The sequence below is a fragment of the Octopus sinensis genome, linkage group LG1 (genome assembly GCF_006345805.1).
Source record: "Octopus sinensis linkage group LG1, ASM634580v1, whole genome shotgun sequence".
Lineage (NCBI taxonomy): Eukaryota > Metazoa > Mollusca > Cephalopoda > Octopoda > Octopodidae > Octopus > Octopus sinensis.
In genome coordinates, this window is record NC_042997.1 from 196,671,014 (window position 1) to 196,678,513 (window position 7,500).

Here is a 7,500-nt window from a genome sequence, read left to right on the forward strand (position 1 = left end):
GTGATGGTAGCAAGCACAGAATGACACTACGTCGATGATGATGATGGTGATGATAAGAAACTTACGTTAGAATGTCCTAGTTAAAGCAGAACTAATAATTACTTGGAAGCATTGTCAATCTAATTGTTCATTTCCTCCATCTTCCTGCTGGTCGTATGCTACCACGTGACTACCTTTACTAAGAGCTGATACAGAAAGCGAGACGTCAATCACATTAAGACACGCCGCCATTTTTATCGTGTTATTATTACTATTATTGTCGTTGTTGTTATACTATTATTATTATTGTTGTTGTTGTTTTTGTTGTTGCTGCTGTTTTGTTTGTGTTTTTTTTTTAAATTTATATTGTTTTTACCAGGAGTTACTCCAACGGTTAGTTTTCGTTATATAAGAATTGAACAAAACACCTACTACGGGAACATTACAATTTATGATACAGAAACACACTTCGCAGACCTAAGCAACCAAAAGTTATTGAATAAACACCAATAACCATAACAGCAACAACAACAACAACAGCAATAACAAGAACAACAGAAGCAACAACAACAGTGCCAACTAAACAACTACAGCAAGAATGGAACGAAAAGGTATACGAAGGAAGGAAAACAATACCATTTAATCGAAAAGTCACATTTACTAGATAATATTTACGTGTGCTTTATATGTACGTTTAATGTATATTTTATTAAAAGCAGATACATTGACATGACAGGAATATATTTGTAATGGACTAGTTTGAATGACATTCGATAAATCTTTCAAAGAAGGGAACGAAAGTTAGTACATTGGAACAATTCAAAGACGTTGTTCTGTTATTGTCTGTGATAAAATGAAATTCTAGATCCCGTTCGTGACTAGACGACGTAGGTTCAATTCTAGCTTTCGCGATGCTTTCGGAACAATTCATAGACGTTCTGTTATTATCTGTGCCAAAATGAAATTCTAGATCTCGTTCGTAGCTAGACGGCGTAGGTTCAATTCTAGCTCTCACGAAGGCAATACTAACGTCCTCTCAACGATTAGCTTGAGATGATTTTTAAAATGAGAATATCTGAAATAAACTCGACTGCTCTCACAAACGAAAATATTAATAATGAATCCGACTGTTCTCAAAAATTAAGTTAAAAAAAAACGGAAAAATAATCCAGAATCCTTGTCCAGTCCCGGATCGATTCCCAAATCTAATCAGTTTGTGCCAGACACGAGGCCAAACATCCCTGAAAATTTCATCCGAATCCATCCAGCGGTTCTTGAGATATCTTGTCCACGGACAAACAAACAAACAAATATAACTGAAAACAATACCTCCATCTTCGCTAAGGCAGAGGTAACAAAAACAATGGGCTTTTTTAAAAAAAAAACATCTAATGGCTGTGGAGTTCAAGTAGAGTAAAATAAAAATCGAAAGTGTCCGTAAGCAAAAAATATGTAGAGGTTTTATGTGTTGGATCATTTTATGTTAAGGCATTATATTATCCGATCTCTGACATAATCGATTGAAACATATCAAGGAAATTTGGTCTTTTGCAACAAAGAAGCATTGAGATAGAGCTGAAGTATTGCAGAGCATAAGGTTATATAAGGATAGCTTAAGCGCACCCACATGAGATCAACAAGTTCAAATCCTACCCAGTGATGTAAGTCAGTTGAACGTATTTCCTTTCCAACACTACTGAAATGAAACTGATAACAATTTCACTGCATTTTATTCTTTGGGGAATGTACAAATAAATTTCTCAAATGAAAGATAGATACTAATGAATCGCAATCTCTCGTAATCGTGAAAACTTCAGATCAAAAATTTATCCTTCTCGGAAACACAAATTATTTCGGCTTTGTACTCTTTGTCTCTATACAAAACAGAATTTCTCTCCTCGCTAGATTACTGTCTGTTCATGAACTAGGACGAAAAAGCTGCTATAGGCAAACCTTCTACACTGATTCCTTCGAAATGAAGTTCCGACTGACAGACCCTGATCCTATGAACTTCAAGTTGTAAAGAGCCAATACAGAAGATCACCTTTATTTCGTTGTCCTTATACAAACTCGACACTAGAAATTTCTCTCATGTTAGAACTCTCTTCTTACCCACTTTTCCTCACAAACAAAATATTCACGTTGGAATTCAGACTGAACATCAATCGTAGTGACCGCAGATGTCCTGAAGGGTTTCTAAAGATCATGTTTACAGCGCTTTCTTTCTAGGCTAAAATGTCAAAACACTTGAAGATGCTCTTAAGATACTTTTTGTAACGATAAGCGATGTGTATTGATTGAATCTACCAGTCACGTGTTTGGAGTTTTAGTTTATTGAGACATTTAAATGATTTTGGAATTTACAGTTTAAATAGTCCGTATGCATTTACAAACGCAATTACAAACGAACGGAGTAGTGTGAAATGGGATTAAGTTCGTAGACAGCTGAGTCGGTGATTCCTAGCTGTGGTAAATAACCTACAAAACAATGGGTTGTTCTTGTTTTTCACACAGAGACCCATAGACAAAACTACTGGTGGTGTTTGAGTGATGTTTTGATGTATTCAATTTTCTTTTCCACCCATAACATTAGTTTTTCAGATGTCATCTTAAATTTTAATTTAACTTTAACTTAAAATCAAACAAACACACAAATACAAAGTTCAGAGATTCGATTGACAAACGCAAACAGAAAGGCGAATCGAGGTTTCAAATACATCCTCCGGATTGGTGCCAGTTACGTATTGATGCAATGATTGAGTCATTTCTTGAGCCATGAAGTACAGTATCAAATAGTTATAAAATCAAGAAAAAAAAAACGAAGAAAACAACAACAAACAAAATTACCAACACGTAAACAAATACAAAATTAAACCGAGGCTACACAAAGAAAGTCCTCCATTTTGGTGTCAATTAGATACAAAAATTGTTGCCATTTCTGCAGCCATATTTTGCTGTAGCAGTATTAAACTACTGTTTCATCTATGCGTATGTTTTTGTTCAGCAGTCGGTCGTCCAGAGTCGCCGTCTTAGGGCCAGTTAACACGGTTCAATTGATCGCTGCTGATGAGACGCCGTGATACAACTGCGTCGTGCAAACTAACCCATGGTGCAGCCTTCATAACGAGTTCATTCCCGAAAAAAATTCTGTCAATCTGAATGGGGTTAATGTGACACAGTACAGTAATTATACACACAGACGCAAACACACAACAGACGTTCATATATATATATATATATATATATATATATATATATATATATATATATATATATATATGTATGTATCTATATATATTATATATATATAATGTTTTGTATAGATATATGTGAATATATGTATGTAAATATATACATGAATATTGTATGTATATATATACATGAATATATGTATGTATATATATATACATGATATATGTATGTATATATATATATATATGAATATATGTATGTATATGAATATATGTATGTATGTATGTATATATATGGATATATGTATGTATGTATATATGAATATATGTATATATATATATATATATATATATGAATATATGTATGTATATGAATATATGTATGTATGTATATATATGGATATATGTATGTATGTATATATGAATATATGTATATATATGGATATATGTATGTATGTATATATGGATATATGTATGTATGTATATATGAATATATGTATATATATGGATATATGTATGTATGTATATGAATATATGTATATATATATATATTATATATATATATATATATAATATATGTATATATGTATGTATATATATATATATATATGAATATATGTATGTATGTATATATATATGAATATATGTATGTATGTATGTATATATATATATATGAATATATGTATGTATATATATATATGAATATATGTATGTATGTATATATATATATATGAATATATGTATGTATGTATATATATATGAATATATGTATGTATGTATATATATATGAATATATGTATGTATATATATATGAATATATGTATGTATGTATATATATATAAATATATGTATGTATGTATATCTAAATGTAAATATAATATATATATTATATATACATACATATTACATATATCTATATATATATATATATACATAGCTATATTAACATATATATATATATATATATATATGAATATATATATATATATACATAGCTATATTAACATATATATATATATAGATAATTATATGAGTAGTCACACACAAATAAACGTCCTGATATACGGTAAAACTTAAAACACAAATTATTAGTTCACATTCAATAATAACGTTGTCACGTTTAGTATATTAGCAGTTTTCATACGAAAGCGTTTTCACAGTTTATTGGGAATGTTGATTTTAGTACTCAGATTCCAAAGTGTTAAATTATGGATTATCTTGGAGAGTGATGTAAGAAATCGGTGAGTATCTGGTAGATCGTTGAACTGTTTACATCAATAAAATGGTTGTTAAAATGAACACCTTATATGTTATATCGTAATATTGCTGGTTTTGAATTATAATAATGTATATTTAGGTATCGATGTATCAATGTATCAATATTTTTTCGTGTTGTTTTATATTGTTTTTACGCCGTTGATCAGTTGTACGATCAGGTTTAATGTTGCATTAAGTTGATGAGCCTTGTTCAGTGTAGTTAGATTTTATTTATATATACTGCAATGATTCGAGCAAGTTACAATACACCTTTTATTTCCTCTCGTTGAATATATAAAAATTGCTATATAGTGAATCATTTTTACGTAACACCGGGTTTGCATGGGTCATCAAATGTGGAACAGAAATATATTTCGATTTTGCCTCTATTTCATTGACGGTAAATGATGATAAGTAACGTGTTATAAGTAGAGGTTTGTTGGAACTAAGTGAATCGAAGACCTCAAATGACATGTTCTTTTATGGAATATTTCCTATGATTCGCTCCCTTCAGTACAAGCATGATTGCAGATATTTGGAGAAGTACTCATTAGTTCAATTAAAAAAAAATACATAACACCACACAATCGGATCTTATCTACATTACAACTTAACGCCCTAAAATTGAAATACATCAGAGAAAATATTGTCCAAGATACACATTGATTATAAAAAATAGAAGAGAAAATATTCGTAGATGAAATTCATTTAACCCCCGATCCGTTCTGAGCTGACGTGGGGCAGAAGAACAACAAAAACTATGACAACATTAAAACAAACAACAATATAAACCGGTGTGAAAGTATAGCGAAGTTTATGTTTGATAATTAAGGATTGAAAATAGGATATGAATGACAGTGAGTGATAAGGAAATTATAGTTTTAAAACTTAATGTATCATACATTTATTATTCTTTTCTACTCTAGGCACAACGCCTGAAATTTTGGGGAAGGAGGCCAGTCGATTAGATTGACTCTAATACGCAACTGTTACTTAATTTATCGACCCTGAAATGATGAAAGGCAAAGTGGACCTCGGCGGAATTTGAACTTAGAACGGAACAGCAGACGAAATATTTTATTTATTTAATCAACATATTGCAGGATAAAAAGCAAAATTTAAGCTGACTAAAGTACATGGGTAGGAGTTGAAGTTGTTGATCTCGTATGTGCTTGAATAAGCCTAAGAAAGTGAGAAGATGCAAAAACAAAAAAAATAATGCATAGTGTTCGACGTCACATTCTACTGATAAAGCAAATTTGTGCGCCGTTCGCTGTAACGTAAATACAAGTTCACCGCCTTTTTCTGCGATGCTCCAACGTATCTACCAATTTAGTGCCAAGTTTGTTCGTCGTCTTATGTACCTACCATCGTGCCCACCACCTACCTTGAGACAAAATACAATAATCGCTGCATTATGTCATTATATAATTGGCGGGAAAAGAATAACAATGTATATCCCAAAGCAGATTTTAAGCATACGTACAAAGATACATGCAAACACACACACACGTATATATATATATATATATATATATATATGTGTGTGTGTGTGTGTGTGTGTAACTATATAATTATATATATACCTATCTATCAATATATGTATGTATGTGTGTGTGTGTGTATATATATATATATGCATCTATATATGTATATATGTATCTACATATGTATATATGTATCTATATATGTATATATATATATATATATGTGGGTGTATCTATATATACATATATATGTGGGTGTATCTTATATACATATATATGTATCTATATATGCATATATATATATATATATATATATATATATATATATATACAATATATAACTATATATACATATCAATATCTATATATATGTGTATATATATATATATATCTACATATGTATAAATATATATATAAGTGTATATATATATATATATATATATACATATATATGTATGTAGATCTCTCTCTCTCTCTCTCTCTATATATATATATATTTACACATACACATGCATACATACATACATACATACATATATATGTCAGATTAATATAGATTACTGGAGGCTGCTGCAAGAGAAATTCACAATTCATGACAATTCATGACGGCAGTACAAAAGAAAAATCATCAAAAACCAACGAGAAACAGCAAGGCATTTATATATATTATTCATAATTTCTAATTTATCGATTCTTACTCTAAACATATCCATTTGCAGACATTGAGTTTGTATGAATAACATTTGTCATTTTTTTTCTTCTACATCTTGAGGTATTTCATGTTTCACTTTCACGTACGTAGAAACACACACCCATCTGCATACATACTCGCACAAGTACACAGACATACGCACATACATAAATTCTTTTATAGACACATACATACATAATCTCTCTCACACGCTTATACTAGCATATTTACACATACAGACAACACACACACACACACACGAATGTATATGTGTGTATGTTATATATATAAGTTCGTTGATAACAAAAGTGAGTTAATTTGCCACAAGGATACACGCACAAACTTGCGCGCGCACACACACACACACACAGGCACGTTTCCACACACACACACATATATATATATGTATGCATGTATGTATAAATACACATATTTATTTACATACATAAAAACACACTATGTATGTAAATATATGTAACTATGATTCTGCATGTATGCGGGTCTGTCTTTCTGTCTATCTAAATATCTATCTATCTATCTATCTATCTATCTAAATATCTATCTATCTAAATATCTATCTAAATATCTATCTATCTATCTATCTAAATATCTATCTATCTATCTATCTATCTAAATATCTAAATATCTACCTATCTATCTAAATATCTATCTAGCTATCTAAGTATCTATCTATCTATCTAAATATCTATCTATCTACGTAAATAAGAAAAGCTCTACATTAGTATTTGTCCCCTCTGTGTTAGCCCTGTGTGGCCAATAAAGTTATTTGCACTAATAAGTGTCTATATGTCCGTATGTGTGTGTGTCTTTGTGTATACATATACATACATACGTGCGTGTAGACACACACATATGAATAGATACACATTTACGT

General features: G+C 30.3%; 1 protein-coding gene across 4 annotated transcripts in view; it reads right to left on the minus strand.

Annotated features, from left to right (window-relative positions):
- The window catches only part of LOC115231992, a 424,000-nt gene that overhangs the window by 267,191 nt on the left and 149,309 nt on the right, over window positions 1-7,500 (minus strand). The window lies entirely within an intron of this gene.